Source organism: Panthera tigris, chromosome X, assembly GCF_018350195.1.
Source record: "Panthera tigris isolate Pti1 chromosome X, P.tigris_Pti1_mat1.1, whole genome shotgun sequence".
Taxonomy (NCBI): Eukaryota; Metazoa; Chordata; class Mammalia; order Carnivora; family Felidae; genus Panthera; species Panthera tigris.
This window is the reverse complement of record NC_056677.1, coordinates 94,604,617-94,625,435: the sequence shown is the minus strand read 5'-3', so window position 1 is coordinate 94,625,435 and position 20,819 is coordinate 94,604,617. Positions and strand designations below refer to the sequence as shown.

Here is a 20,819-nt window from a genome sequence, read left to right as displayed (position 1 = left end):
TAGCCAGTGTCAGGTGCTGTGGGTTCTTCCTGGGTCCAGAGGCCTAGGTTATTCCAGTTGCCCTTTCTCTGTGGAACTAGGTTCTCTTTTCTTTCTTTCTTCTCTTCTGTCTTCAACCTGGCGCTTGGGCATCTGTAGTACGGTGTTAGTCTGCCCTCCCATCTGACCTGTGTGTGTCACCGTCCACTCCAGAACCTGGGGGCCATCACTGGAGAAGAGCTAGGTCCTGAGGCCTCATCCATTGTCTCTCTTGGTGGGGCGATTTGTCTTTCTCTTGACTCCACTGCCAGTGAGTGGGCTCTGCTGCAGCCCTTAGTGTTTGGCTGCCAGGTGTCTCCCATTTAGGCTGCTCTCTCAGTGATCGGGGAAGGTTCTGGAAGTGTGTGCTCTGCTGGGCGCTGGCTGTGTCTCTCTTCCTTACCGCGATTGTGTTTCTGGATGTTTGAGACAAATGTGGAGTGCTAAAGAAATAGCCATGGATACCTTGAGGTCTGCTGCTAGGGTACCTAGGTGGGGAATCCTTGGTTTTTTGTCATGAAGGTAGGCCAAGAGGATGCTAGAGAGAGGAGGCCATGCAGAATGGGGCGCCAGACTTTGAGGCTTATATTCCCTTTACCCCAAAGTGGCCAAGATGGCGAGCCACATTGTGTTAGCCAGGCTATACACGTTGCCCCTTTTTTTTTTTTTCTGTTAGCAAAGGGTGGAGGGAGGAGGCTTGGGTTGGAGGGGCAGGTTCGCTTTTCTGGTACAATACCACCATCAGGAGGAAATGCCTTGTAATCTCGCAAACTCTGTACCGTCACTTCCTGGGAAAGAGTGACAAAGGAGTGAAGTGTGGGAGAAGGACAGTGACCCCAGGAGGTGAAGAGGTCTACTAGGCACGGGAGTGAGCGCGGCGCAAAGCTGAGTCAGGCCGTGGAAGCATCAGAGACAGGGACAGGATCTTGGTCTCGGAGCCTGGAGGTCTAACACAGGGAGCCAAGGTCTGGGACCCTGGTGGCTGCCATGTCTGGACGGGACTAGAAGCATTGGCTCCAAAGGAGCCCAGGCCAGGGGGCTCTGGTCATTTGGCCACGTGCCCCTTCCCTTAGGAGAGAGAGCACATTTGGACTGGGTAGGCCCAGAGCCCTGGAAGCCTCTCTGGGCATGGTGAAGCCCAGCCAAAGACCACAGCCGGAGACCCACTGCCATTAGTGGCCATGGAAAAGGGTGAATGACGTTTCCCTGACCAGCTCAGAAATGAGATGTAAAGCCCGGCTCCCAGTGCCAAGGGGCCTGAGGCCCAACAAGAACACACAAGCCGAGTCTAGAAGAGGAATGGCCCTCACCACAACAAAGGAATCCAGTTGAGGGATACTTTCTGAGCCTAAAATGGAATCACTTAGCTCTACTGCCTTCTGCTGGGGGCTCCATGCATTCTGCTGGGCCTGCCTCCCCACGTGCAGAATTGAGCAGAGCAGTGCCCACACCCTGGCCGTTCATTTGCATACTTCCGGCTTTCCCAAAAGCTTGAGATTCACTATAGCCAAGAGAAGGAGTGGCCCTGGATTCCATTCAAGCCTGGCTTCGCAGGTGTCAGCCCCATGCTCCACCCCACAACCCCCCAGCCCCCCACCCCACCCCCCTGCAGCTGGAGAATCAACAAGAGGTGTGAAAACACTGCCTGCAACTCAGGGCTGTTGGGCTGAGGGCTGTTGGGCTCCCCCAAGTTGATCACAGATCAAGCATATCAGCCAAGGACAGGACATACTCCCAGGCACACAGCCTTTTCTTCCAGACCCTGACTGTCCCTATAGCCCACTTCTGGAAGAACCTTTGGGGTGGTTCGTGCCCTTTGCCTGCCTCTTACCTGTTGGGTGTCAGCAGGGAGCAAGTCTCCAGGTTGAGCTTCTCCCTCTTCACACACCTCTTGCTTTCATCTTCCCTGTAAGGGTGCTGAAACCAGCTCCCTGCTCTGCGTTTCATGCTTGTGAGTCACCTTGAATTTTGCCATGTAACTTTATGTGGGTTGAACCTTTTGTGCTCAACCTTTTCTCATCGCCTCGGGTCCAGGTCCTGACGTGTATGGTCTGATTTGTCCCTAATTTAAAGTGGCCTCTGTCTGCCCAGGCCGATGGCTGTACCACAGAACATATACCCCATGTGGAAAATCCCAGGTGTCCCCACAAAGATGAGGAGCCATTTCATACACCCATACACTAGGAGGTTGCCGTGGCACAGGGCGTTCCCGGGCCACAAAGTTCCTGAGGCATGCGAGGAAAGTACACCTGGATTCTCTCACTCTGGGGGATGACGTCCACCTCAAGGTACTGATCCTGGTCATGTCTGTTTCTGTTCCCTCCCATCCTTAGTGGATATCCACACCCTCTGTCATATGGGACAAATTTGGGTTGTCTAGGATACTGTGAAGCCTGAGAGACAGATTTTGTTTTTGTGGGAACCAAAGGTAAACAATCCTAGCTCTAATTTGCGGTACACCACATTGCTCTTCCTTGTCTGGGTCTAGTATTACGTAATCAGGAGATTCTTTATTCTGTCTGCAAAACGCTGCCCTGACAAGATGGCTGTCCTCTCCTTTTTTTCTTCTTTCTGTGGCATCTTGGACTAGACACTCCAGTCCTGGGTTTCTTGTTGCCCTGAGACCCTAGAAGCCCCACTGGCCGAACTTGCTTTGGACTGAAGGTGCCGATCCACAGGCCAGATGACCTGGAGTAGGAGCTTTAGCTCCTTGGTTCTTAACATGGCGGCTGCCGAGGCCACCTGCCCCCACAGCCTGGCCAAGCTAGCATTCTTTCAGCTGGAGCTGGACTCTATCCATCCTCTGCGGTTTCCTCACTGATAATGGAGGTTGCCAGGCTGCTGGGTCTTCTCCATTATGTTTTGGGTGTTCCAGTCCCACCCTTCCTCCCATCATAGGGCTTCCTCAGGGGATCCACAGGTAGCATCTGCAGGCCTTGCTCAAAAAGCTTTCACTAGAGGTGCCTGGGTGGCTCAGTCGGTGAAGCGTCCGACTTCGGCTCAGGTCATGATGCCACAGTTTGTGGGTTCGAGCCCCGCATCGGGCTCTGTGCTGACAGCTCATTGCCTGGAGCCTGCTTTGGATTCTGTGTCTCCCTCTCTCTCTCTCTCAAAAATAAATAAATGTTAAAAAATTTTTAAAAAGCTTCCACTTGATGGCACTGTTGCTCCTGAAATGTCAACGCAGGTTTGCAAAGGGCAGCCTCTCAGCCTTTTGAGAATCACGAAAGGCCCAAGGAGGCTTAAAAGTCATCCAGGCGCTTCAAGTGGGGTTGGCTCTACTGGGCTGTTGGGGCACGTCATGGTTCTTCCTTTTGGGTTTCTTGCTGGCAGTGGGAATATACATATAGACATCCAAGGAATACATGCATCTGTGGACCCATCACCACATCTCTGTTTGAAGTCTGCATTTCCTGGTAACAGGGACCCTGTTTTCTCTGCATTCTTGTGGATGGAAATCCATATGGGTCTTCGGGGGCAGAATCCTAGTTTTCCAAGGACATTGATTTGTAGCAGTAGGTATCACGATGACCTGGATGTCCCCCATTCTCCTTGAGGTATTGCCTCCCTCCTGTGCTCAGCCAGGTACTACATCTAGCGTAAGAGCTCGGGAGCAGGCTCTAGAGGGAGTAGGCCACTGTGGTAGCAAGAAGAACTGATAGGGTCACGTTAAGTTTGGGAGACAGGGAAGCGGATTGCCCAGCTCACCTCCAGGAGTCTCAGGCAGTCACTCTGCCATTGTGCCCCATGATGCTTCTGGGTAGGTGGGGGGTGGTGAGTCCACGGGACAGTGGCCCGGTGTCTCCATCTATACAGTTACGACCTTGGTGAGGGTCATTTGTTCAGCAGCCTTTTCTGAGAGGCTCTTTTTTTTTTAAGTCTATTTATTGAGAGACAGTGAGTGGAGGAGGGGAAGAGAGGGGTGGGGGGGAGACAGAGAATCCCAAGCAGGTCCCACCCTGTCAGTGCGGAGCCAGACGCGGGGCTCAAACCCACAAAACTGCAACATCATGACCTGAGCTGAAACCAAGATTCAGACACTTAACTGACTGAGCCACTCAGGTGCTCCTGAATTTTTCACGTTAAAGAAATGAGTTGTATATATTGCAGTGAAAGCAGCACTCAGAGGGAATTATAATTATATAAACGTAGTTTTTTTAATTTTTAAAAAATGTTTATTTTTGAGAGAGGGAGAGCACGTACACAAGCAGGGGAGGGGCAGAGAGAGAGGGGAGACAGGATCCTAAGCAGGCTCCGGCTCCCTGCTGAAAGCAGAGAACCCTATGTGGGGCTCGAACTCAGGAGCCATGAGATCATGGTCTGAGCCAAAGTCAGATCCTTAACTGACTGAGTCACCCAGGCACCCCTAAACATGTAGTTTAAAAAAGAGGAGACCTTAAATCAACAACCTAACCTTTCACTTAGAAGTCAGAAAAAGATCAGCAAACTACTACAAAGCAAGCAGAAAGAAGAAAATAATTAAGGCAGGGATAAATGAAATGCAGAATAGAAGATAATGAAGAAAACTAAAAGTTCTGTATCTTTAGCTACACTGAATGGAGAAAATAGAAATAATTGAAGTTAAAAATGTGAGGACGGGGCGGACATTATGGCCTATGTTACAGAAATTAGATGGGTGATTGGACTGTATTATGAACAACTGTACCCAACAATTAAACAGGTGAAATTACTAGAAATACACGTTACCAGATTGACTCAAGAGGATATAGATGATCTTAACAGACCTGTAGCTATTAAATAGTTTGAATAAGCAGTCAAAATCTCCTGTCAAATACAATTCCAGGACAAGATGTCCTTACCAGTAAATTTGACCACTTAAAGACAATTAACACTAATCCACAAATCTTCTAATAAATTTGGAATGCATCTGTATTAGGGTTCTCCGGAGAAATGGAGCCATATATAGAAGAGGAGAGGTTTATTTTATGAAATTGGCCTATGTGATAGTAGAGGTTGAGAAGTATGAAATCTGCACGGTAGGCTGGCATGCTTGAGATGCCTGAGAAAGTTCATGTTGCAGATGGAGTGTCACAGCAGTGTGGGGGTAGAATTCCCTCTTCCTTGCGGGACTTCCATCGTTTTTCTCGTATGGCTTTCAACTGATTGGATGAAACCCACCTGTATTGTAGATAGTAATCTGCTTTAATTACTGAAACGTCAGTCTCATCTAAAAATACTTGCACTTCAACATTTACATTTTTTTTTTACTCTTTATTTATTTTTGAGAGAGAGACAGAGTGTGAGCAGGGGTGGAGCAGAGAGAGAGGGAGACACAGAATCCGAAACAGGCTCCAGGCCCCAGGCCCCGAGCTGTCAGCACAGAGCCCAGCCGACGCGGGGCTCGAACTCACGAATCGTGAGATCGTGATCTGAGCCAAAGTTGGACGCTCAACTGACTGAGCCACCCAGGTGCCCCGCACTTCAACATTTAGACTTAGATATTCAACAGATATCTAGGTGCCATGGCTTAGCCATGTTGACACATAAGATGAACTGTCATAACATCCTAGGTCATTGTTTGGGACCAGCATTACCCCGATACCAAAGCCAGGCAAAAATAACACAAGTAAAGTACAGACTAATATCTTGTATGACTGTACACATAAAAATCCTCAAGAAAATACTGGCAGACAATCCAAGCGTATTTAAAGATCATACACCAGGATTTACTCCGGGAATGTAAGAAAATTAATCAATGTAAGGTACACATAAATAGAATGGAGGTGAAAAACCACATGGTCATCTCAAATGATGCAGAATAACCACTTGACAAAATACCCATTTATAACATTCAATAAAATAGGAACTTCCTCATGTGAAAAGCCCACAGCCAGTATCATACTCAGTAGCGAAAGACCGGAATCTTTCCCATGAGAAACAGAAGGTTGCCTGTTATTGCCACTTCAAGATTTTGCTAGAAGTTTTAGCTATAGAAAAATTAGGCCAGAAAGTGAAATAAAAGCCACTCAAATCGGCAAGTCTTTCTGCACATGACATGATTTCCAATACGTGGAGTATCCCAAAGAATACACACGCACGCATATGCAGGCACGCACACGGGTTGTTAAATGGATTTGGCAAAGTGGCAGAAGACGAATATGCAACAGTGCGGAGCCCGCTTTGGATCCTCTGTCCCCCCCAGCCGTCTCTGTCCCTCCCCCATTCACACAGGCTCTTTCTCTCTCTCTCAAAATAAATAAACTTAAAGATTACGAAATACACATGGAGTGCAGGTTTATACATTTATTTGTACTTCCATTTCATAATTCAGAGCGGGTGGTGTGATTATGGATCACCGATCCCCCAACGAAGGCAATGGCGGTGGATACCATTTAGTAGAGGCGAAGGACTTGGAGGAGCAATTCCTGCAGGTAGAGCTGGTGGTGGGGATGCCCCTCTTGCCTGTAGATGCGGTGGAGGTCCTGGGATTCACGAGCAACCTCCAAGTCCATGTTCCTACGATATAAATAAGCCACTCTTCCAATACTTGTCATAGAATATGCAGCCCAGAGTGCATAGTAATAGACACTTAAGACTCACATAGATTATAAGACATATAGATTATATACCGCTTATTAATTTATCAGCATTCAGTGATAGAACACTACGTGCAAAGGACTTGTATAGATATCTGATGAGCATTTTCTTTTTATTTTTGAGAGACAGAGCACAAGTGGGGGAGGGGCAGAGAGAGAATGAGACCCAGAATCCGAAGCAGGCTCCAGTTTCCAGGCTGTCAGCACAGAGCCCGTCGCAGGGCTCGGACTCCCAAACCGTGAGATCACGACCTGAGTGAAAGTTGGACACTTAACCAACTGAACCACCCAGGCGCGCTGAATTTTTTTTTTTAGTTTTTAAATATTTATTTGGGAGAGAGTGAGCAAGCACGAGTGGGGGAGGGGCAGAGCCTTTGGAGGACAGAGGATCCAAAGCAGGCTCCCTGCCAACAGTAGAGAGCCAGACACGAGGCTCGAACTCACAAACCACGAGATCGTGATCTGAGCCAAAGTCAGGCGCTTACCTGACTGAGCCACCCCAGGCGCCCCATGGTGATCATTTTAGACTACATAATGACTGCTTCTTTAGAGAGAGAAGGCGAGCAAGTAGGGGAAGGGCAGAGAGGTATAAAATCCCAGGCAGGCTCCGCAGTGTCAGTATAGAGCCTGACGTGGGGCTCGATCACACAACTGAGATCATGACCTGGGCTGAAATCAAGAGTCCAGACAATTAACCAACTGAGCCACCCAGGCACCGCCATAGTGACTACTGCTAATACTCTCATACTAGGAGAGTTGGCCTCCTCATCAAAGGCCTTGTGAAATAGTATTCCAAAATAATGAAAACCTAGATTTCGTGATAAACATACGCAAAGGAGAATTAGTCTATCTGGTATGGGCTGTTAGACTAGTTGGTTCAAATATGGACAATACAAGGTCATGGGTTGATCCCTAAGGGAGCACCAAGAGTCCGTCTTACAACATTGATGACTGAGCTATTTTCTAATACCAATAACTAATGATAAGTAACATCCATTTGCACAGGGACAATGCTTATCAAAATTTTTGCCTTACTTTTGATCCTCATTAGGACCCTGTAACGTAGAGGGGCACCCGGGTGGCTCAGTCAGTTAAGTGTCTGACTCTTGATTTCGGCTCAGGTCATGATCTCACAGTTCGTGGGATTGAGCCCTGCATCGGCGTCTGCGCCGACACCGTAGAATCTGCTCCAGTTTTCTCTCTCTCCTCCTCCCACCCATGCTCCCTCCCTCTCTCTCTCAAAGTAAATAAATAAACCTAAAAACACTTGAACTTAATGTAGATAGGATGAGTACTTTCATCTCACTATTTACAGAAGAGTTACCAAACTCCAAAAGTTTAAGTGACTGATCAAATGTCTTGGATTTAATCAGTTCTAAAGCTTAGACTTCCTAATAATGATTTTAAGTAGATAGTAGTTTAGATTTAAAGAGGTATACAGAGCTTCTGCAATTACTAAAATTATTGGGGCTTTGCTTTTTCAAAGGAAATACCATGGACCCAATTTTTCAAATCATCATGAAACACCCCAAAGTAGGCTTCTTTGGAATAGGGACTATTTTAAGCTCAAGGCCATTGAGAACCAGCCAACACAGGAAATGCTTCTAAAACAGCACAAGCTTTCTTTTGTAAAGGAAATTTCCATCGGTAAAAAGTGTCTCTCTCTCCCTCACCAGAAAGAGGAGGGCTATTACGATCTATTTTTTCCCCAGCTTTATTGAGCTATAATTGACATATAACATGGGGTACATTTAAGGTGTACCACGTGATTTGATATGTGTATATCTTTGGTATATGTATAGCTCATGAAATAATTACAATAAGGTTAGTTAACACATCCATCACCATTACACAGTAACCTTTTGTGTGTGTGGTGTGAACTTTTAAGATCTCTCAGCAACTTTCAGGGGCGCCTGGGTGGCTCCGTCGGTTGAGTGTCTGACTTCAGCTCAGATCATGATCTCACGGTCCGTGGGTTCGAGCCCTGCGTCGCGCTCTGTGCTGACAGCTCGGAGCCTGTTTTAGATTCTGTGTCTCCCTCTCCGCCCCTCCCCCACTTATGCTTATCTGTGTCTCTCAAAAATGGATAAACATTAAAAAATAAATATCTCTCAGCAACTTTCATGTATACAGTACAGTATTGTTAATTATAGTCACCATGCAGTACGTTAGATCCCCAGAACTTACTCATTTTATAACTGGAAGTTTGCACCCTTGGACCACCTTTACTCACTTCCCCCGCCCCGCCCATCACTAGTCTACTGTTCTTTGAATTAGTTTTTAGATTCCACATAAGTGAGATCATATTGTATTGCTCTTTCCCTGTTTGATTTTATTTCACTTGGCACAGTGCCCTCAAATTTCATCCATGTTGTTGTAAATGATCAGATTTTCTTCTTTTCTAGGACAGAATGATATTCCATTGTTTGTGTATCACATTTTCTTTATCCATTCCTTTACCATTGGACACTAGGTTGTTTCCATGCTTTGGCTATTGTGAATAATGCTCCACTGAAGATGGGTGTGCAAATATCTCTTCGAGATAGTGACTTTATTTCCTTCAGATAAACACCCAGTAGGAGTGCTGAGTCCTGGGTGCCCCATCCAGGAACCCATTCCATTCTTAATTGGATTCATGAACTTACCCATTGAAATATTGGCAAGATGGTCCTTTGGGAAAACAATATTTTTGGAAACCATCTCTAGAAATGGCCCCCCAATGTTATAAAGAATGTCGGATTTGCCCCAAACGTAACCCTGGAAGCCCCTTCATAGTTCAAAGGGACATTTTCCCTTACCCTCTGGGCCCTTTTGAGATATGGCAATTGGATTTCATCTAGCTGGTGCCATCGCAAAGGTAGAAATATGTTTTAGTAACGGTTTGTATGCTCAGTGGATAGAAGCCTTTCCTTGACACAGAGCTACAGTTGAAGCAATAGGAAAAATCCTGTTGGAAAAGACTATTCCCAATTGGGGAAAATACCCTTGGAACTTCATAGTAACTGAGAGACCCATTTCACTGGATAGATAGCATAGACCATTTGCCACCTTTAGCCAATTACGCACCATTTCTACGGTGCCTATCCATCCTCCATCATGCAGCCTTTTATAGTGAACCAATGGCATTATAAAAACCTAACTAGCGAAACTTTGGGATCTTTCCCACTTGCCATGGCCAAAAGCCTTTCCCTTGGTACTACTGAATCTTTGTGTCTCCCACTGGGAGTAGATCTAACTCTCACCCTTTGAAAGAATATTGGAAGACTGATGAGATTAGATCAAGATGCATATGAACCAAACTTTTACTTAAAGGTAAGATGATGACTTCTAAGGGGTTGATATAGCCCCTTCAAAGAAGTGAGAAATTGGTAGAACAGTCTTTTCACAGTGCACTCCTAGGAGATAAAGACATCAAACATCATGACCTTCAGCCTGGAGACAAAGTTTATCGGAAAGCTCTCCATAAAGATTTCCTCCAGCCTTGCGAGAGGGGATCATACCAGGTACTATTGACCAATCATTGTGCTGCTAAATTAAAAGGCACAGGCTCACGGGTTCATGTTTTTCATTTTAAAGAGGCTTCAACATCTGACTGGACCACCAAACCAACAGGAGACCTCAAACTAACCCTTTCTTGGAAAGTGAAGCAGATGACATCTTCAGAGACTCCTCTCACAAGACTCGGGAGCAGGCCAGTATTATGTTCACAAGATTCATCATACCAATCCTCATGAGGCTTCTTTCTCTTCCATTTCCACTTTTGATTGGGAAAACAATGCTATAATTCAAGTGTCACAATCCCTTGTTGCTTCTGGAAACCTTTCTGACTGTTGGATTTGTCACCACACTCCTACTAGGTCTTTTATTGATAATAATACCCCGTAATGTTAACCTATATATAGTTTATACCTCCAAATATTTCCATTAGTTACAGCAAAACACATCCCTCCCATCACTTTCAACGTAAGGATGTTCTTGCCTTAAGAAAACCTTCCATGTTGGGGCGCCTGGGTGGTTCAGTCAGTTAAACGTCCGACTTCCACTCAGTTTATGATCTTGTGGGTCATGGGTTCAAGCCCTGCATTGGGCTGTGTGCTGACAGCTCGGAGCCTGCTTCAGATTCTGTTTCCCTCTCTCTGCCCCTCGCCTGCTCACTCCCTGTCTCTCTCTCTCAAAAAATAATAAAAATAGAAAAAAGAAAACCTTCCATGTTTTATGCTGACCACCTACCTCCTGGGTCAATGGGTTAGCAAAAAATGGAAACCCACCCCTTCCCTTTATATGATTTCCTCTTTACAAATTGTGTATCTTCCACCTGTTCTAATAGAAATCTTTTCAACTGTCCCATCTCCATTATGCCAAGACTTTTGGATATTCCTACTTGAATGTACCAGCCCATTCTGCACCAAACCTTCTGATACAATCTTTCAACAACTCAGTGGTGCTCTTTTATGAGAAATATGTTCATTTAACCAAACCACTATCCCTAGCTAGACGCTATCCCCCTTCTCCTTTACAAAAATAAGACCTGTGTATTCTCTGCACCTCCAGTTGTTTGGACAGCTGGAGAATTACTGGCCAAGGCTTTTCAGGTCACCTTATTCCCCGCCCCCCCCTCCCCCACAGTTCTCAGATCACAACTGATCTCCTATCACAAGGGACTTCTCCATAATAGAGTATCTGATGAAGATCCTTCTGATTATGAAGATAATAGCTGTGGACGTACCTAGGAATGTGATCCCCTGCAGGCTTTTCTGTCAATTACCAATGACCATCTCCTTTGAGGTTTCTTTTCCTGGCTGGGGGTTGTAACGTCAAACATGACATCACGTTGTAGAACAGGTCTACAAATTGTATTATTGTTTTTCATTTGTACCCTACTTATTATCTTCAAATTATGTTATGCATTTCCCATTGCTGTTGTATTCAAAATGTCAAAATAATGGTTGCTCAAAGACTTGAAAATATTCATCAGACCTACTCACTGACAAGTGAAACTTCAGTTGGCATAGCCAAAAGCTCCGTGTGAGGGGCAAAGAGTAGCTAGGTTTTATTCATGTAACCATGTTTGGGAATTTCTGTTATTCTAATTTTTTAATGTTTATTTTTGAGAGACAGAGGGAGACGCAGAATCCGAAGCAGGCTCTGAGCTGTCAGCACAGAGCCTGACATGGGGCTCCAACTCATGGACAGTGAGATCATGACCTGAGCCGAAGTCAGATGCTCAACCGACTGAGTCACTGAGGCGCCCCTGTTATTCTAATTTCAGTGGGAAATGGTTGGAGGGTTTCAGGTAGGGGCCTGTGTGATTTGAGTGATAGAAAGCACTAGAATGACAGGTCTGTAAAATCGGAAGTGAAATCAAGCACCCAAAGTAGAGGTGCTCTTAAGAGAGAGATCCGAGATGCAAAGGAGGTCAGGAAGGTGGCAGAGTAGGAGGATCCTGATCTCACCTCATCCGCTGGACACACCGAGATAGCAGCTACATATGTGCAACTAACTCTCTTCCCCTCCCATGCTCATGTTCTGTCTCCCTCTGTCTCTCAATAATAAATAAACGTTAGAAAATTAAGAAAAATAAGAAATAAACAGCAAACTGAAAAAAAAAAGAGCAAAGGATATAAACAGGCAGTTCACAATATTCTGAGGGAATAGTTCTTCCCTGCTCCTAATATTTACTTCCTCTAATCAAGCACAAGTAATTCAACTACAGGTAACTCTGTCCTTTTTGTACGGTTGCAAGCTTCTAGGATGTTTGTTAGATTTGTTTAAATGTGGTTGGGGCACCTGGGTGAGTCAGTCGGTTAAGCGTTCAACTTTGGCTCAGGTCATGATCTCGCAGTTCATGAGTTCAAGCCCCACATCGGGGCTCTGTGCTGACAGCTCAGAGCCTGGACCCTGCATCGGATTCTGTGTACCCCTCTCTCTGTGCCCCTCCCCCACTCGTGCTCTGTCTCTGTCTCAGAAATAAACATCAAAACAAAAATGGAATCTTCCCATTTGCAGCGACATTGATGGACCTAGAGCGTGTTATGCTAAGTGGGAGAAGCCAAACAGAGAAAGACAAATACCATATGATTTTAGTCCTATGTGGAATTTAAGAAACATAAATGAACCAAGAAGAACAAGAAAACCAGACTCTTCAGTACAGAGAACAAACTGGTGGTTGCCAGAAGGGAGTTGATAGGGAGTGGGAGAAACAGATAAAGGGGATTAAGAGGGATAAACTTCTAAGGGCGCCTGCGTGGCTCAGTCAGTTAAACGTCCCAGTTTGGCTGAGGTCACGATCTCATGGTTCGCCAGTTTTGAGCCCCTTGTCGGGCTCTCTTGCTGTCAGTGCAGAGCCCTCTTCAGATCCTGTGTCCCCCTGTCTCTGCCGTTCCCCTACTTGCGCTCTCAAAAATAAACATTAGGGGCGCTTGGGTGGCTCAGTTGTTGAGCGTCCGACTTCGGCTCAGGTCATGATCTCACAGTTCATGGGTTTGAGACCCATGTCGGGCTCTGTGCTGACAGCTCAGAGCCTGCTTCAAATTCTGTGTCTCTCTGTGCACCGACCCCCCACTCTCTCAAAAATAAACATTAAAAAAAATTTTATTTTTTTTGAAGAGGGATAAACTTAATTACTTTGTAACTATAAGTCATGGAGATGAAAATACAGCATAGGAAATGTAGTCACTAAGAGTCTAACATTTGTTGACAGGAATTATACTATGTACCTGAAGTAAACACTGTTTTGATTATTCTTCAATAAAAAGCTTTGAAAAGAGAGGTCTAGACTTTTCCTTATACTTAGGTATCTGCTAATTTGTGCACATGTCCGTTTTTAAAATTTATTTTTCATACTATTAATCGGCATCTCCGAAAGGTCCTCGACCATACGTTTTTAAGACCTTTTCATTTAATTGACCCACATATTAGCTGAAGATCAAAACCTGGAGAAGTAAAGAGATTTGTTCAAAATCAGAGACGGCAGGCTGATGGGATCACAGGGGTTGTTCGGTACTGTCTACCCTCTCTTCCCACGTGCCCTCCTCTCTCCCCACTCCCACTGCTGACTCTCAGAACTTCGGAGCTGACACGGGGCACAGAAAGCCAACGTCTGCTGAACCCTGACCCACTCACCCATGTCAGTGGGAGAGAGCGCCAAGGGTATGGTCCAGAAGAGGTCACAAGCCACGACAACCACCAGGAAACGGTCTCTTAGGGCTCCATCATCAATCGTGTATAACGTTCTAAACCACCTACATGTGTATTACTATTAAACTCACAAAAGAATACATCGTAATAATAAGCTAGTCATCTTTCACTATTACTCGGAGCCTGCCCTGTGCTACAGACCAAAAGAACAGCACAGAATTGGCATCCGACAGGTAGAGTGTTCTTCTTCTAAAGAAATGACGAGTGAGTTTATGGTCGATCCTCCCCAACAGAGATTCTGATTATGTATAAATAAAACTGCTGACTAGAAGGCCCTAGAGCAGACTACATCTCACAAGGGAAGTTCCAATGGCATCCTCCAGATCCGGTACAGGACAGGAGGGTCCTCCTTTCCTTCGCGCTCTAGGGAGACAAACAGGATCGCCTCACATCTTTGCTGGTGCTAGAGGTAATAAATATATCAGGCTACCCTGACAGCTTGAAAAGGTCTCAAGTTACTGAAGTTAACTGCCTTTCTTTGCTCAACCTCGGGCACTAAGCACATAGCTATAATACTCATTGAAACCTAACGTACACAGGATTTCTACAGAACCTCTGTGGCGCCGGTATGAGCTGGATTAAAACATTTCAGAAAGTCATGCTTGCAAACATCAGGGAGATAAAACACAAGGCACAACTTCTATTCCATCCCTACCAGATGCACAACATCAACGCTAGTCAAATAATGGCCTTTGCTGGGCTTTGAGTTTGGAACTCACCAGGTACGTTACTACTTCCAGTTCCCCAGGCAGAACCCTCGTAATCACCATCATTATCGCATCATGATCGCATCATCATTAGAGCGACTGAGCATGCGTGGACACGGTGCCAACCAGATGTTACCAGAGGAAGTTCAGTGAGAGGCCTACTTGGAGAACGGAGCCTGTGTACAGAAGGGCTAACACAGAATCAAAGTGCAACTCAGAGCTCACTTACACACCTATCAGGAGTGTGAAATCCGTGTCCGTTCTTCGTCTGTGCCTGAACTCTGGGTCCACACCACTGCTCGTGCAGCACACACTGAAGATCACACTCTCTCACTTTTCTTATAAACCTAGGACCCAAAAAGAAAGTATTTTTGATTACCCTGGTCACAGACACAAATCAATTCCTCGAAGTAAAGATTCTACATGAAAGAGAAACATGTATCAATCTTTTACTTCCTCTGTAAGAGAAACTCTTCCAGCCACCACACACCCTTAGGAGAAATCAGCCTAACCTGAAGTTGGTCTGGGTCTTATATGCTATAAATCCATTGTGATGTCACCAACTGTGACCATTTAGTGACTTCAGTTTGTAACTTGCTGGGATTCAGGCTTGTGGCCAAAGATACCGATCTGCCTCTTTTTGGCTGATGTCCCTGAGCTACTGCCCCTGAGGTTAATGAAATAACCTGTCAGCCCTGCATCCATGGATATGGAAATTTTTTCCCACTTGTAACTTAATGATTCTAATGAGAGATGAGCGTCCGTCCCAGCACTAGGTGGCAAGGGACACCTTGCGTTTTGTACAGCTCTGTTACTCAGCTACCTGTAAACACCTTACAAAACTGGACCGAGCCACGTAAGATGCTAAGCAAGGGGGCGGGGGGGGGGGGGCGCCTGGCTGGCTCAGTGGGCAGAGCATACGACTCCATCTCAGGGTCGTGTGTTGAAGGCCCACATTGGGCCTAGAGCTTACTGAAGAAACACAGAATTGCCAAGACGCTAAGCAAGGAACAATCTATACGTGTCTTCTGAAGTGATCCATTTTATGGAAGCATACACACAGTGTATGTAGCTAGAGCCTCAGTTTATTCAAAGTGGAAAAGGCCTTAAACCATATCCTAATCACATAAACCGTCCCGGTACTTCTGGCCCTACCTGACCACTTGCATATTGCCAAAATCCAACACGGCACCTGTTGGTGTCAACTTGGGAGGGAAGGTGACCGCTGGTCAGTGGCTGAAAGATTTAAACAGGTTAACGGCGGGAAGAGGTACTGGGTGTTCGCTCTCGTCCCATCTTTCATCCCCAGATCTCCACAGGGCTCTCCCCCTACCTTCCTTCGGGATTTCTGTCCCCTCAGTGATGCCTTCCCTGAACAACCTACCTGAAGGTGCAAATCCCCCCAGCCTCCCCAGGTCCTGCTCCCCTCCCCTGCCTAAGTGTCCTGCACAGAATGGGTCATCATCCATCACGGTATATACGCATCTCATCAATCTTACTTTTTCATTCTCCCCCACTGGAATGTGAGCCTCATGTGAGAAGGGACATTTTTTGTCTCTTCAGTGGGTGTTTCCATTATGAAGAAGAGCGTCTGGCACACATTAGGTCAGCAAAGAATGAGTTCTCTTTGGCCATCAGCCTTCATGTTCATGCCGTTCCCGTAGTTGACATTGTAATTGTAGAGTGGGCGTCTTTCAGGATCTCCTACCATATGCTTACATTCTCATACAAAAGCCCATTAAAAATGGATACCGCTCAGTTCACTTAAGCTCTGGAGTATTTCTTCAGTATGTTAAATATCACCAGTCTCTACTCTGAACTAAAGAGAGAAACAAAGCTCTGTAAATATAACCATAATCAACTCTTAGTTTTTTATTTTCCCGTATTTCTCAGATAAATACTCAAACCGTGATTTCCTTGTCAATTTTGGTTGGGAATCTTGATGAAGATGGCAGAGTAGGAGGCCCCTGCTTTTCCCTCTTCCCATTGACACACCAAGGCTACAACTACGTGTACAGCAACTCTGAGAAGAACCCGAACACTAGCAGAACTATTCACGCCTTAAAGATCTAAAGAAGCCACGTCAAGAAGTCTGTTCAGGACACACGCTCCCAGTATCCACCAAGACGGCTATCACCGGTGCACATGTCCTCCCTGAGGAGGAAGAGTGTCAAAGTCCACATCAGCCACCCCCCCCCCCAATCCCCGCCAAGCTGGGTACTTGCACCAAAAAGATACGCCCCCATCACGTCTGTCTTTGAGATCAGCAGGGCTTCACTCCGAGACTGGGCCTTCACTCTGGGAGAGCCAGAGGACAATAGGAAAGGAGACTCTGCTTTTCAAGGGCTCGTGTACAAACTCACTTGCTCACAGACCCAGCACACAGGCAGCACTTTGAAAAGTACCTGGGCCACAGCTAAAGGAGACTGATGAATTTCAGGGCCATGTTTCTTGCCCTCCTGCCTAGCTGGGCCAACACGGGAGGGCCCCAATTCGGACACGCTCCGTCTGCCTTGTGAGAACCACTCACCTTGCCCCAAAAGCAGCCCCTCCAAAGCAGTTCCTTCCCCAGCGCACACGTCGGTAGCCATGGCCGGGGCTGGAAGACCCCAGTGCAGCTGCCACTCTGACATGGCTGGTGGGCAGCCTTGGCTGGGACCGGCAGCCCTCTAAAGCCCCTCCTACCCCGGACAATGCGGGGCGACACTCCCTGTGTACCCGTAACAGTCGTGGCTGGACCTCACAGCCCACCACACTGGGGTGTAATCCCACCCACCGGCCCACCCCTGGCAGTCATGGCCCGGTCAGAGTGTGTGCATTCTGCCTACATGGGACACCCCATTCTAGTGTTCAGGTAACATCGTGCTTCTGGGCCCCCGAGGATGCTTTCTACGTAAAACCACTCCTTGAAGACCAGGAGACACGGTCTTCCTAATACATAAAAACAAACAGGACAGGGGCACCTGGTCGGCTCAGTCGGTGGAGCATGTGACGGTTGACCTCCGGGTTGTGAGTTCGAGCCCCACGCTGGGGATGGCGATTACGTTAAAAAAAATGAAATGGGAGAGTCAGGCAAAATGACACAGAGGAATATGTTCTAAATGAAAGAATAATACACGTTAGAAGGAGAACTAAAAATGGACATAAGCAATCTGCCTATATGTTCAAAATAATGCTCATAAAGATGCTTGCTAGAAGTGAGGGAAGAGTGGATGAACTCAGAAACTGCAACAAAGAGAAATATGAAACCAAAGAAGAAGATGTAGAAACGCTCAGTAATCTGGAAGATAGGGTAGCTAGAAATCATCAAAGTTGAACAACAAAAAAATTTTAATGAGCACGTTAGACCTCTGAGACATCAAACATATTGACATTCACATTTATTGCAGGGGGCGAAAAAGAAAAGAACAGAAAAGGTAGTTAAAGAAATACTGCTTACAACTTCCCTTCCTTGGGAAAGAAACCGGTCTGGGAGGCACAGAAGGCCCCGAACAGGATGAAATCAGAGTGGACCACACCAAGAGATGATCATGAAAATATGAGAACTCAGAATCTTAACAGCAACAAACAAAAGCACCTACCTACATACAGAGGAACCTTCACAAGGCTATCATCTGATTTTTCAGCAGAAACTTTGCAAGCCAGAACGTACTGGTATGATGTATCAGTTTAGGTTGGCATAGTTGTTCTTGTAATTCTTGTTTACTCATTAATACGGGTATTTTTCAGCAACTCAAATAGAAGAACGAAACAGAGACTCCATTTACCCATGGTAAGGGACGAAAAAGCTTCCTTCTATCCTTGCAGTTTCTGAAGCTGGAGTAAAAAGTAAATTGGAATAAGAATATCAGACAACGCCTGGGTGACGCACTCGGTTGAGCATCAGACTTCTCAGGACGGAATCTCACAGTTCTTCACTTTGAACCCCACTTGGGGTGAGCCCAGCTTTGCTCTCTCCCTCTTTACCCCTTGGTCACTTGCACCTTCTCTCTCTCACAGAAAAAAAATAGCACAAGGAAAAACATTTTAATTACGAAGGGAGAAGAACAAGAGTTTCACAAATCACTAGGAGTGCCTTCTTCGTAGTTCAGACACATAGTTCAGATACTGATTTCTATTTGTTAATAGAAATTCCCTTAAAGAAAAAAAAATGTTTTTCATCTTTATTTGTGAGAGAGAGAGAGAGAGAGATACAAGGAGGACGAGCAGGGGAGGAACAGAGAGAGAGAGGAAGACAGAATCTGAAGCAGGCTCCAGGCACTGAGCGGTCACCAAAGAGCCGGACTTTGGCTCCGAACCATGAACCACAGCTCAATCACGTGAGCGGAATTCTCATGCTTAAACAACTGAGCCACTCGGGAACACCTGGAAATGCCCGTTGGAGAGGAACATTTCCCTTACAGAATCCAAGTTTCCTCTAACTAGTGAACCCGAACGTCTAGGGGTTCACCAGGTGACTCCTAACTACAAAGGACATGATGACACAAAAAAGACTCAACAGCAAGACGCAGGTAAGAAGAGATCCAAGAGGTCCACACCGTGCCACTGGGGTTGGGCCTGTGAGAAAGAACTGAGCGGGCACACCCTCCCGGTGTATGTAGGCGGGTGAGCAGACACCACGTCCCAAAGCAGACACAACCCCACCGTCCCTCCACATCCCCCCCGCCCCCGACCCGCACCCCGCGTGGTGGGACGAGGTCCGATCGGTGGGTCCGGGTAGGGGCACACACACGCATGCTCGCTCGCCTCCGGGGCCTACGCGAAGGGTGCTACAGCTGCGTGGGGGTCGCAGGAAAGGTTGGGAAGGGAAGGGAAGGGAAGGGAAGGGAAGGGAAGGGAAGGGAAGGGTAGGGAAGGGAAGGGAAGGGAAGGGAAGGGAAGGGAAAGGAAGGGTAGGGAAGGGAAGGGAAGGGAAGGGAAGGGTAGGGTAGGGAAGGGAAGGGAAGGGAAGGGAAGGGAAGGGTAGGGAAGGGAAGGGAAGGGAAGGGAAAGGAAGGGTAGGGAAGGGAAGGGAAGGGAAGGGAAGGGAAGGGAAGGGTAGGGAAGGGAAGGGAAGGGAAGGGAAGGGAAGGGAAGGGTAGGGAAGGGAAGGGAAGGGTAGGGAAGGGAAGGGAAGGGAAGGGAAGGGAAGGGAAGGGAAGGGAAGGGAAGGGAAGGCAAGGCAAGGCAAGGGTAGGGAAGGCAAGGGTAGGGAAGGGAAGGGTAGGGAAGGGAAGGGAAATGGTGCCCACCGCCCCTCCCGAAGGGGCCCGTGCCAGCTCGGTCTCACCTGACGCACGCGCACGGCGACGCCCCTGCAGGCACCCTTCGCCGTCCTCAAGTCCAAACGGTCATTCCGGACACTCTGGGCTGCCCGGACTTCCGAGCAGGCTCACAGACACTTAGTTGGCCCTCCAGACCGGCTGGACACCCAGCGTCTCCATTCTCCACCATCTCCTGCCCACCCTGCCGAGGGCTTCCGTTCTGACCACAAACCAAAGACACGCACAGGCAGGAGCCACGCAAGACCCCAAAGGACACAGAGAGATGAGCCGCAAGGAGAAGGAAGGACCCGGTTCCTAGAGAGGCGAGCCGCCCTGAAAGTCGGGGTTGGGTCCACGTCAAGGGAGGGTCACCCGGGTGCCCCCTGACTCGGGTGGGTCGGGCTCGGGCGCGCGGCCAGCTCCCCCAAACGGAGACACACCCCCCACCGTCCCTCCACATCCCCCCCCCCCCCCCCCGTCCCGCACGCACGCCCCCGACCATCACGGCGCCCACTCCGGCAACTCTGACAGAGGGTGTGCACCTGCGCCGAGTCCGCTCGGCCCACAAGGACATCGTCCTCGGGAGTCACCCCATCCAGGCCCCCATTCCCCGCTGGCTGGCGACAGCAGGCCAGCGAAACCCTGCTCGTCGGCCTCGGGGCCAGCGTGACCCACTTCCTGTCTTCGGGGTGCGTACCCCAGATGGCAAGCAGGGCGCTCCGCGGATCCGGAGACCCAAACCTCTGCAGGTGCACCAGGTGGCGCCGGGGCCCGGAGGGCACGCGGACACCTCCGGCGCTCTCGGGTAAGGGGCGGGGGACACGGAGGGCTAGGAGGTCCGGGAGCTCCACACCGTGCCCCTGGGGTTGGGGTTCCAGGAACGCGTGAGCCGGCACACCCTCCCGGTGTACGTAGGCGGGCGAGCAGACACCACGTCCCGCCCCTCCCGGGCCTCCCCCCCGGCAGCGCATTCTGGAAGGCGACATGTGTGAGAACAAGGGGCAACAGGCTGCCTTCAGCATTCGCAGGGGGCAGTACCCGGCGGGAGGATGGACAGCAGGGCGTGGGGGGGGGGGTGGTGGTAGAGAGGCGGGTGG

General features: G+C 47.8%; 2 long non-coding RNA genes across 5 annotated transcripts in view; one reads left to right on the top strand and one right to left on the bottom strand.

Moving 5' to 3' along the window:
• Positions 1 to 10,631, top strand: part of LOC122235268 — an 82,615-nt gene extending 71,984 nt beyond the window's left edge. The window contains exon 4 of the long non-coding RNA XR_006213372.1: positions 10,152 to 10,631. This is a non-coding gene — a long non-coding RNA (uncharacterized LOC122235268). The remainder of the gene's footprint in view (positions 1 to 10,151) is intronic.
• LOC107180121 lies at positions 6,268 to 18,272 on the bottom strand. 4 transcript variants are annotated; one of them, XR_001510857.1, is made up of 3 exons: positions 18,247 to 18,272; positions 14,713 to 14,826; positions 6,268 to 6,495 (listed from the first exon to the last, which is right to left on the bottom strand). It is a non-coding gene; the product is annotated as an uncharacterized LOC107180121 (long non-coding RNA). The 4 variants fall into 4 exon arrangements; XR_001510856.2 differs by lacking the exon at positions 18,247 to 18,272 and adding an exon at positions 18,061 to 18,150; XR_006213370.1 differs by lacking the exon at positions 18,247 to 18,272 and adding an exon at positions 14,992 to 15,017.
• Positions 18,273 to 20,819: the final 2,547 nt, after the last annotated feature.